At 46.6% G+C, this 12,447-nt stretch overlaps 1 protein-coding gene across 3 annotated transcripts in view; it reads right to left on the reverse strand.

Annotated features, from left to right (window-relative positions):
- DTNA (dystrobrevin alpha) overlaps positions 1-8,459 on the reverse strand; it is a 241,755-nt gene extending 233,296 nt beyond the window's left edge. For 2 of the 3 annotated variants that reach the window (XM_064442765.1, XM_064442763.1), the window contains exon 1: positions 8,238-8,459. The gene's annotated coding sequence lies outside the window, so the exon portion shown is untranslated. The other variant, XM_064442766.1, reaches the window with a different exon arrangement.
- Positions 8,460-12,447: the final 3,988 nt, after the last annotated feature.

Consider the following 12,447-nt stretch of genomic DNA (forward strand, 5'->3'; position numbering starts at 1 on the left):
GGGCCATGTTCCCCCTAGCCTGCACGAAGGGGAATGGTAGATGTGGGCTAAGGAGACGGGGATTAAATGAGTGAAAACTTGCAGAATTCCCACACAGAGGATTTAAATTTCTGTAGTTCTCATTAACTAGTGCACACCACCATTAAACTGCTTGTTCTGGTTATTATTTAAGAAGGGAAAAAAATAAGCAAAGTCACATGGTAAGCACACCCGAAAGACTAAAAGAATAAAAAGTTAATGAAAGTGTGTGCACATCAGACATTATGCTGAGTCCAGAACACATTCTTCCATTTGCTATTCAGAATGCACCAGGCATACTCTTGTCGTTTCCATAACAGGAACAAATACTTGCCTCTGAAACCTACCGGAGTTTTTAATCGTCTTTTGAAACCTGGGCCCTAAGAAATTTCCTCATTATTCCCCCTCTTCAAAACAGTCCTTTCGTTGTACTCATTTTGGACACCTTGCCAGGTAGATCAGCCCCCGCCAAAAGCCTGGTCCCATCCTTTAAGCCAAAACATACTCCCTAGGCCTGCTGGCCCATTTAGTGCTGGCTTGCAAAATTTCTCTGTGCACTGTGTGCACTTAGGAAGCCAGCAACTGCAGTACTTGACTTGGGAGTAACACAGACAGCTGCCATGTCTTCAGGTTAAGGGTAAAGGGATTACATTAGATCTGGTAAATGTAATTTATTTCCAGGGTTTGAGGAAAGACTTTTCTTATTCCAATAATTCCTGCTAATCTAACTTAAGGGTCCTCAAAACATAAAGCTGAATCTCTACTTTTATACTGAGGGTATCCAGAGCTCAGTATAGATTTTGCCAAAAATCACAGATCCTCAGTTTGCCCTATCAGCTTAAGGAAAAAAACGGCGTCCACAGACCTTCCAGAATTTTAAGAGGAGCCTGAAGCAATTTCCAGCTGGGTGTGCGATGCTATTCATCCTGCAATCCATTAGTGCTCTCTCCCAGTAAGGAGAGCTGGACCTTTAAGCAAGATACCTGCGTGCTCTGAGACAGCAAGGCCAGGCAATTCTCCAGCATCACACTGATAAAATTAGGGAAATGGGCTCAAGGGAAATGGGCTTCTGCAATCAAATCCCTCTGCAGGCAAGTTCATGTCACTTAGCTTTTCTGTGTCCCTTCTGTAGAGATACAGCTAAAGTTTAGCTCTTCGAAAGACTTACAAGTGTTTAATTATCAATTATTATATGGCCTGCACGCCTGTGTTAGCTGGCTGCCACCCATGGAAGGGCCTTGGCATTTACTTGCTAGCTAACTACACACAAAGATTTTGGAAGCTACAACCTGTAGAGGAAGTTTGGTTACATTCTGTACCGGGAACTGATTTCTATGTAACTCTTGCTCTTGCTCAGTGAAGTATTTAATACTTCAAAATGTAATTCAAAATTAAAAGGTTGGCATGCACAGATTTCCACGGATCTCAAGCTGTACTAGTAAACATCTTGGTAGAATCTGAGCCGGTAGGAAGCCTCAAGCAGTTTGTAAGGGGATTCACTGCAGTACAGTGTCATTTTCCAAACTCCCAGTTGTAGTAACAAGAGTGCCTGGATTCAAAAGGCTAAATAGCCTCCTTTGTTTATTATATAATCTGCAAAACTGCAAGCAGAGGGCAAGGAGGAAAGCACAGATCCTTCCTCTGACCACTCTGACATGGCCCTTCCCTGAAAGAAGTCTCTCTTCAGGCTCATCACGTTAGTACTCAGCCTTTCGCTTTGGCAACTTTTTTTTACAGATTGCAAAGATCCCTATTTATTATGCCTGTACATACAATTATCTACATCTACACGTATGTATGTGCTTTGCTGGCTGCCCACACTCAGGCCCATCTGTTAGGCTGGCACTCTGCCCACCGAGAAGTTGGTTGGTCCATTTCACTAAAGCGTAACTGTCAAGCCGTGATGGGCTTTGGTGGGCAGCCAAGAGCCCTTCTTTCTCCAGGGAGGCAAGCCTCCCAGCACAGCAACTCAAGTTTGTGTCAAGCACCACATGACCACGCTCATTGACACACATGCCAAAGCAAAGAAAGTTTCAAAGAGGAAAGAAAGAGGAGGGCTGACTGGTACTTCAGACTGTGATCAAGACCTACTTTGTGGCAGTGATTACCGTGGACAATGCAGTCATGGCTAAGCACAGGCCAACCATCATTTAACTTTAACTCTGGCACCAATCAAGTACAACAGGGCAATTGTGAGAAAACTCAGTAGACTCAAATATCCACTATACAGGGCAATTTGGGAGGCATAAGGGCATATACAAATGGCTTACAAAAGGCACCTTCTTTCACACTTGTGCGGATTTGGTGAGTAACTATAGATGCCCAGGAACCAGGGGTCAAGATCAGAACAACATGCACCAGATCGTAAATTCAGCCCAAATCTTTCCAGGAAGACCACGCTACCATCTTGTGCACGCTGCTCCCTCTTACATTTATGATGAAAGCTGGTCTTTACTTTTCTACTTGCACAACATTTCATCTTTATCACTTGAAGACAGAGGTGGGTCATGACTTCTGGTTTTAGTCTTTTAATGGTAATAATTACATTCCAGAAAATGTTGCATTATCTTCTACTTTTCCTGCAGTCGCCTGTGGATCCAGCCACTAGAAGGCTGCTTTGGGACCACTCAACGTGGCTCTTCCTCCCGGATGGAACCAGCTCACCCATCCTACCTGGTGCCAAGTGTGGTGCAACCACAGTTCCACTGTCCTGCACAAGCCAAGATGAACAGTTCAACATGGTCTCACCATTCAATGGGACTATTCACCCATAAGTACGACAAGCAAATCCTGGCACTAAACCAGCTGCTCCTCTGTTCCCTGGGAAGGCCCAAGGGCAAAATTATATCAAGCTTTTACTTCTACCGACATGGTCAAACTTCACTATAGAGGAGTTTTACCAGTTAGAGACTCCACTCACACGCACTGTGTGAGGAGTCAGCGATCAGGAAGAAGTTCCGGCTGAACTTTTGAGAAGCTGCGGATATCGCTGAAAGATTTCCTTTCCCCTGTTAATTTTCATCATGTCAGAAAAATCTTACGTTATGATTCTTACACCACAAAACAGTTTATAGAAGTCACCGTCACATCACATTTTAATTGCTGTTACCTCTTTAGACAACAAAGCCAAGGCAGAGCTTGTCAGCGCCAAGAGGAAAGAAAATTGAGTGTGCTTCTGAAGTCTGAATTTCATTTTAAGCAAAATAAGCAGAGGCATCCAGACCACTACATGAGGAAACTCCACATGAATCTTCTACTTCATTCTTGTAGATTTCCACCCCTGGCTCTTCTGACATCTCTTCCAGCTAAGAAGATTAAAAAAGCCCAAATAATTTGAGATATTGCGTTGCTTCTTGGCATCAATCTGGTAGAGGACTTAACTGAAAAGAGCCTTTATTTTTGTACTTTATACATGATAGGACGGAATTCTGAAAAGTTTCAATCTCTTTCAAACAATTATAAGAATATCTGTATTTCCCTTTACAGGCTGTTCTAGTTTTACAGAGCATCATTATACAAATGCAGCCTCTGTACAATAAAAGATACAGCTCAGGATTTTCCTCTGGGTCCTTGTGGCATATGCACAGGTGTGTGAAGTGTCAGTGGTACTCCTCACAGAATTAATATAAATACAGTGGTTACAGAAGGAAAAGATGACATCACACATTCGATGGTAAAGGTTTTGCACGGCATACAAGCAACAGCATAAAATAATTATATTCCCTAGCTGCAGTTGTGGATATGCCGTGGATAGGTAATAGAGATTCTCACTTCACTGTGAGAAAGAAAATACACTAGGGCTAGATTTATGTCATCATAAATAAGAGAAGGATTTAGCCCCATACATTTCAGTCCTGGCTATTTTAAGTATCAGGGCAAAAACCTGGCTCTACTGAAGTCAATAGCAAAATGTTATTGATTTCCAGGGGACATGATATCACCTCACGACTTCGTGGTGTTCCAATTCTATGGTAACTAAATCCAAACAAGGTATCTGAAGGCTTTTCTTAGATCTCCATCTCTCTAGAGTTGAGATGGGTTTCTCTGGAGATTTCCAGTTCTGGTATCACTTTCTTCATCAGTGCAACTAGTCTCAGGTTTGTTGATCTCCACACCAGGACACAAAGACCACTGAAACTTCCAAGTTCTTGCAAGTGGCTTGGCATTTCGTCTCAGTTGTGGAGACTGCTAAACCCTCTCTGCGTTGATTTCTCCACACATGGCAACCTAGATATCTATACCTCTAGAGAACACAATAGTATATCTAACTTAAAAACAAATAAAGCATTTGTGCTTTAATTGGAATTGGTATGATTTAGACCTAAATTAGCACGTCTTTCCTGCATGTTTTCCAATGTGCTTTCATTGTAACAGTTCCCCAATTTAAGGCAATGTGAGAAGACAGCAGCTTTTATTGCAAGACCATTGACACACACACCCCACCCCAAAACCAGCGCTTATATCTGTGGTGATCACAAAATGGTGACTAGTTACATTCACAAGATTTAAAAATATACAGATCAATAATGTTCTGCTACGACTTTCAAATAAAAACCTTGTATTTTTTCCCAAAACACAGTCCCTCTAGGAGCTTTGTAACGAAGTGGGAGAGCCAGCCATTGCATTACTCTTCCAGGCTATCCTGACTGCCCCACCACCACAACTGTCCCTCTGCTCCCCCCTCATTTTCAGCAAAAGTGTCATTCTTGTGATGTTTGTGTAAGTGGACAGAATTTTGAGCATCTGCTCCCAAACGATTATAAATCACGGAACTTTCATGCTCCATTAGCTTGAGAAGATGGTGTTATTAATGATCGCTATTCAAGGAAGTTCAGAGTAAGTGTCTAAGTGAAGACATCTCTGATGTAAGGCTTTGTTTTGTTTCTGAAAACAGCTGAGTGAGCAGCCTTCACTCTCACTGTTTAACATATTCCTGAGGCTACCACCTCTAAGAAATTTCAATTATTTTCATTAGCTTAGCAATAACATCAGCTTCCTCTGGAGTCAGAAGCAATACGGTCATTCCACAGCAACACTCATAAAAAATCAGTTAGCTTAGACAAATATTGGAGCCTATGAAGATGCAACACTGCTCTTACTCCTCTACTCTTTACCGAGTTTCAGCAGTCTGAAAATCTGCGATGCAGACAGTGAAAATATAAGTATTAGGTCATACTACTACTGGATTTCAAACAATGGAAGAAATGAATGCATATGGCCTGGCAGACCTGATTTGCTTAGCAAGTTAATGCATCATGATTTCCCACATGATCCTAACCAACAGCCCTTCATTTCAACAGAAGCAGAACCAACTCTGCAAAGAAAAGGCATCCCAGAGTCAGAAAGCTGATTGAGTTTATCGCCTGCTAGCTACTTGCCTAGGTGCACAATGAATGCAGTGCACCCCGTGCGTGAATAAGACGTAATACCAAATTTAAAGATAAGAGGTCTGACTCATCACTCCATTGCACCAGTTTTGTGCCTGCGGGGCTCCATGTTCTTCCACTGTGACTCAGTCCCAAGGCTCCCCTCTCTCCAGGAAAAACATGACAAGTCATGCAGTGCATGTCAGATTTACCCATCAACTATAATCCCCATTTGCATGGCAAAACTAATTAGAACATAACATTCCATACCACTTATATTTTGCTGTTAAGCCTAGGGATGGAACATATATAATTAATGTAAAGAGGAGCAGTTTAAAACACAGCCATTAGAATTAACCCTGTGACACCTGGCAACCCACTTAAGAAGCCCTGTTTAAGAAAACAGTTCTTGCCAAATGTTAATAGTGTGGATATGTGCACGCTAAGATTAACAGCACAGCATTACAGAGAAGAGGATTAGTCACCGGAACAAAAAAGTTTCTTTAGAACAGTTCTCATTCCAGGATTGCTGCCTTCACTCTCCTAACCCAAAGCTGCTGAAACAGAAGGAACTTTTTGGACGACCGTAAGATAGGCATTGACTATTTCTTCTGAAAGGACACGCTGTGTTTATGACAGCTATTTTTGGCTTTCAGCTATACAAATATAAAACACCATGAGGCCGATTTTCTTCTCACAGTTTCATGTCAGTATATATTCATTGATTTCAGTGCAATTATATCTGATTATTTGCCTGGCATGGAAGTTAGACAGATCAGTGCTGATCCTTATAGGCAATTCCGAATACATTTACACTGGGCAAAATGGATAGGAGGAGATAATCTATTCTACAGTCTCTGACAGTGTACAACTGTAGAAATCAAGGAAATCACTCATAAAGGACTAAACCTTCAAAAGCCAAACAAAACAAAAAATCCATCCTTCACCTTCCTCTAAACCTTCATAGATTGCTATCCAGCAGCTTACCATAATGTACTTTGTGCTTTTTTCTGTTTTTTAGTTGTGGGATCAGTAGGTTCTCTAGCACTCAGAGATCACAGCCACACATTTGTTTCCAGGATTGGGTCCTGAGGTACTTCCCTGAGAGGGCATGGTTGAGCCTGCACAGTTTAGCCATCCTAGGCATCGGTGCCAACAACCAGCAACACACCAAAAACCGCTTGTGGAAATGATTACACACCATTGGGGAGTCACATCTATTGAGTATTACGTGCATGAAGTATCCGCTTGCCTGTGACCACAGTGTGCACACACATGTAATTTTGTGTTTACTACTACCACTGCAAGACTACAGCACCTCATTCTGCTACAGTTATATCTCATTGAGAGGTGAAGTCAGAAGCTGGTATTTTATGTGTGACTTTTTACAGGAAGGAAAGATTTATTTTTAAGAATTTGGATCTTTGAACTTTAGCTTTGTCTTGTAATAACGAAAAAATAAAATCCACATAAAACCACAAAAACGTCTAGTGCATTAAATACCGACTTTGAATAAATACAGGAACATGAATGGTGACTGCAACAGGAGGATGAAACCCAAAATGTGTCAGTAGGATCATTCTCTTTTGAGGAGCAATATGAAGACATGAACTTAAATAGACACGGCATTGGCTTTTATCTCATGCTCACTTACCCTTTGACAAGCAGAAACCAGCATGACTTAAAAATCTAGCACTCGTTACTCTCTAGTTGCCGTCATTTTATTAGTGAATAGATGTCCAGTCCCGTGACTGGATGTGAGAGACAACCTGGCATTTACGTGCAAGTTACAGAAACAACTCCATTGCTATGAGAGGGTTAAAGAACAGAATCCCTGCCTTTACCCCCCATTATTATTAAACTACTTCTATGTCCCAGCAACGAGGGGAGGAGCAGAGGTACGGCACTGAGAAGTGAACAGTCAGTTACACAACTTCAAAACAGGACACAACATACTGAAAGTCTGCAAGCACCAAGTTTGTGATACTGCTTCTTACTTGGTGAACCTCTCATTTTAACATCTTCTGGATCACCAGTAACTATTGAGGATTATCACACAACACTGATTCCCACCAATGTTTAAAGTACTACCTAAAACATCACCCATGCTGGGAAGCAGAGCTGGTGAGTAAGTACCAGATTCAGCTGACCACTACAGTCACCAGCAATACTTAATTTTAGGTGGTAGCTACTCTTCAGCATGGGAGCCTAGTACAAGCTAGTTTGGCTACAATGATTAAGATTTTCACCGCCAGTTACCAAAGTTTGCCAGTGAGTGGGTGAACACTCAGGTAAAATAGGGTGCCATCCTTTCATCCTTTTACCTCGACCATCCGTAAGACGTGACAGCAGCCGAGCAGAGACAGCCAGCAGCCCACCGGGTCCCTTCTTCATGTCAAGTAACCTGAGGACTTGGTGCATGGAGCGGCTGGGTGGGTCACTGGGAGATAGCCCGGCCATCCCGCACGCCTGTGCACACTCACACACGCTCACACACACACCTGCCAGGGCAGGGAGCGGCTCAGCAGGCAGCACCAGCCCACCCTGAGGGCAAGCGGGAGCAAGGTGCGACCCCAACGGGGATGGCCTCGGGGAGGGGGGGTGGGGAGGGGGGAAGGTGGAGCTCAGAGCCCCCCCCCCCGATGCCGCCCCCCACCCCCAGCCCTGAGGGGGGTAACCCCGGGAGCTCCCCGCCCCGCCCGCTGCCCCTCACAGGTAAACGGCAACAGGCGGACCCCCCCGCCCGGCACCACGCACCCGGGATCGCTACCTCAGGAAAAAGCTCTGTGGGCTCCCGCCGCCGCTGCCACCGCCGCCTGCTCCCGCCGCCGGGGCGGATCAGCTGATATTTACCTGTGAGGTAATGCACGCTCCGTAAGGTCACCGTGCACCCGCCGGCACACGGTGCCAAGCGGGAGGGACGCCGGGAGCGGGAGTCGTTGCTCCTCCGCCACCGCCTCCGCGCACGGCGCCGGAGCGGGGCGGCCGCGCCGCGCAGAGGCAGAGGCGGCCGCTGCCGCTGCAGCTCCTGGCACATGCTGCAGGTGTCAGCGCAGGAGCTGCCCCGCCGCCCGCCCGCCGCGCCCGCCCACACGCACACTGCGCATGCGCGGCAGCCCCACCGCGCCGGCGCGGCTCTTCTGCGCCTGCGCACTGCCGTGGCTGAAGTCGCCGCGAAGCCGTTGCCCGGTTCCGGCGCTCCCCTCGGGGGACGCTTCCCCGCCAGCACCGCCGCGCGCGCGGGGGGGGGGAGCGGCGGGAGGGATGACGTAGTGGGGTGTGAGGTAGGGGCGAGGCCAGGCGGCGGGACGGGGCCGCGGGGCGGCAGCCCCCCCACACCCTCCGCGGGGCGCGGGTCGGTGAGGGGGGTGCGGGCGCGACCCCCCCACCCTCCCGGGGCAGCCGACGGTGCTGGGGGGGCGGCGGGGCGGGCGGGCGGGAGGGATGATGTCATCCCCTTCTCTCAGGGAGGGGAGGGGAGGGGCGGGGCGGGGCGTGACGCGACGCGGCGCCTCCCGGGTCCGGCACGTTCTAAACCTCTGACGGTGTAAAACCGGCACACTGTGAAACGCACTGTTCCGGGGGCGGGGGGGTGTGTGCGATCGCGACCACCGTCACGACCGCACCGGCCGTGCGGCAGCCGCGGGTGCCCTCGGGCTGGGCAGCCGCCGGGTGGAAGCACCCCAAACACGGGCGGTGCGGTGCCGTGGCGTGTTTCGCTACGCAGCAGGGAGCCCTCCGCGCCCGGTCCCCGCCGGCCGGTGCCCGAGCTGCAGGACGCGAAGCGGACCGCAACTTTCCCACCGTCACATACAGCGCAGTGACGTATTGGGGAAAGAACATGTTATTTAAGCCACGCTTAAAGCCTTTTCCGCTGGATTGGGATTCTGCAGGTGTGAGCGGCTGTGCACATGCTCGGCTTTAACACGGCTCGCCGCTGAGGAGCGGGGGCTGGCGTGGGGGCGGGCAAGGAGCCCTCCGTGCCACGGTAGGTAGCCCCGCTATGGAAAGCGATGAACAACAGCTGCTGCTCGTTCTGCCGTTCTGAAAACGAACACGTTTAGGTTTGGCAAAGGAACTGAATTATCTCTAATGCTAAAGTTCTGTGACCCACTTACTTCCCAGCTCTGGTCAGGTAAACTGCAGGGATTAACCACGTAGGCTTAACGCACAGGTACCTGAGAAGAAAATTCACCGCCTTTCTGAGGGAGCCTCATGTTTCCTTTCATCCATCATGTATGACCTGAAAATAAGGCACAGCTATCTGCATTAGAAATGAAATGTACAGTCTTTAAAACAACAAAATCTGGAAGTTGGGTGGGTCTCTTTTCAGCTTTCACGGATTTTCTGATCTACTTGTTAAAATAACTAACAGTATGTATAGCTTTTTAACTACATTCCTTAACCTTGAGCTCGGATAATGCTTAAGGGTCTGGATCGTGCTCATCACATGGTGTCAGGAGGGCTGAAGGGTTTTGAGGTGCTGCTACATTGGTCCTGTGTCAGGACTGATCCTTTAACTAATCTGAAACCAATGCAAGGAGACCCTAGCTCTGACGGGAGGAAAGGAGCAGAAAAGTGAAAAGGGGGGAGGTTTGATCATGATGGAGGCTTAAATGTGCCTTCTTAGAGAGGTGGGGCATTACACTACCCAACTGCATGCAAATATTTAAGAATCTAATAATCCTTATTAAAAAATCAGTCTGAGGGTTTGAGCACAGGAGAAAGGCATTGCACAGACAATGCTGTACTGATGCCCTGTTACACCATTTTGCAGTTACTGGCTTCCTCGCACTGCAGAAGCAGAGGGAAAGAGAGGTGAGAAGAGGATAAGAACGCAATTCAGACATAGGAGATTCCACAGAGAATGGCCCGATGGTACCCTCTGGCACACGGGGAACGTGAGAGGGATGGAGTGCATAAGAGGTGACACAACAGCTGAAGTAAGGTGTGAGGTCGTGGAGGACATGGAGGTTGAAATGGGAGCTTGAAATGAGGTGTGGTAGGTGATGGAGAGCCAGCAGGGGAAGTCGGTGTGTCTGCAGATGGAAGGTGATTGTCATTACTGGAGTATAGTAGAAAAGCACAGGGAAAAGGCAGCATCACAGAACATGAAATGAGCGAGCATGCAACAAGGGATTCTGTTGCTGTAAGGACGAGGTAGGGGAAGACTTGTGTTTCAAGAGGGAGATTTAAGTGACAGCAACCTTAGTGAAAGGGAAGAGTGACACATGAAGGAGATCAGACCACAGGAGAACCTGTCCTTAAAATCTCTGTTTCCAGCTCACAAGAGAATGTACCAGGAGACCTTGGTGCTCAGTAGGGATCAGTTACGATGTTAATGGGGCTGAGGATGTTCATAGCTCTCAGGGCTGCTAACCAGGAGGGCTGCTATAATTATAGCTTCTGAGGCTTTGTCAGGGAGTGTTGCTTCATTTCTTGAAAATATGGACTAAATCCATCGCTGTTTTAACACGGCACTAAATTGTTTGCACTTACAGGCATTTTCACCATGAGAAAACATAATCCTTCGTTCTCAAGAACATGCCCTTTCAAGGCTAAGTAGCCAAAGGACTGCCCTTTCTATGGGTCCCAGACCTGACTGTGACAGTCCTTGAATGGCAGGAGAGGTAATTTTTTCGAGGGGGATTGAGACTAGAGTTAGCAGTCTGCTTCTCAGCAAACTACCATCACATAGAAGGTGGCAGAATTCCTATAGAAAAGTGCTTTGAATCCTGGCAGAGCACTGCAGGAACAGGACCTCAGGGCTTAATGCTGCTCTAGGTGTTGTTAGCAGTTTTGGGACAGATGAGCGTGCCTGCCTGGTGGAGCTGCTGCCACATCAGGAAGGTTATTTTGTTTAGGGTACACGATACATCAGTGCATTCTAAGTACGTGAAGTTTTCCTCGAATGTCCAGTTTGCAGGAAAACAATGTGTGTTGGGTTTGCTTGAAATGGATGAAAACTAAATGAAGGCAAACCAAAAGTGGAAGTTTCTGTTCAGTGAAAACCTGGCTTTTCAAATGCAGAGTTGTTACAGGGCAGCCTGAGTGTTGCCTGCGACTGTGAGATATGTCTTAGGCATCATCTGTTCTGTGCAGGAGAGGCATCGGCTTGTGTCTGCCAGCGCAGGCTTCTTTCTGCAATCTTTCTGCAATCTTTCTGCTGAAAACTCTTGTCCCCTCATTAATTCTTGTACCTGCAAAGCAACACACTCCATTTGCAGATCCTTTACACAAGTCTTGGGGAGCTCCCAGAAGCTGCCTCTTCATGCCCCTTTATATGGATGTATTTGGGTTATCTCACAAGATAGAAAATACTCTGAAGTTTGTTAGCTTCATCTGGACTTGTCATCAACACTAGTCAAGTGCAAACTTTAATCAAATTAAAGATTTGTTCCAGCGAGGCATAAGGTCAAACTCCTAATTACAAGGCTTAAAACCAAGAATGACTGGGAGTCATTTAAACTTAAAATGTAATTCTACTAGGGCAGACTTAACAACAGGCTCTTCCTTAGCTGCCCTGTTATCTTTCAGCTTCAGTTTTTAAGGTGTCTCATCCAGAAAAAAAACAGGAGTCTAATTTGCACCTATACTGTGTGGCTTGTCTTGTTCCCTTCCAGCACAAGGGAAACATCTCAGGTGTGGCCAGCTGTGGTTTTGTGTGAAGTACAAAGTAGTTCCTACACTCCTGACCCTTCGTACTGTTGCACCGTCTAATCAAGCTGTCCTATCACACATCGACCAGTTCTTTCCAGCCACCGATTCATGAAGCAGTTTACAAATCCTTTACTGGCTTTCCTACATTTTACATTTAAGAACATTAAAAACTGAGCTCTATAACAGTCCTCTCAAGTTTTCTATACATAGCCAGTTTCCTCTTGGGTAACATAAATGGCTCTCCAACAATGAAGATGACAGACATGATAACGACACATTTTGACCAAGCAGCCCTCCCACCATTTGGCATCAGCTTCTGAGGTTCCTAATTTGACATCCCCCCCATTGCCGAAGAATGAGAGAAGATCACACCTCCTACATCTAAGAGAGTGTGAGGAGAGCA

Source organism: Phalacrocorax carbo, chromosome 2, assembly GCF_963921805.1.
Source record: "Phalacrocorax carbo chromosome 2, bPhaCar2.1, whole genome shotgun sequence".
NCBI classification, from domain to species: domain Eukaryota; kingdom Metazoa; phylum Chordata; class Aves; order Suliformes; family Phalacrocoracidae; genus Phalacrocorax; species Phalacrocorax carbo.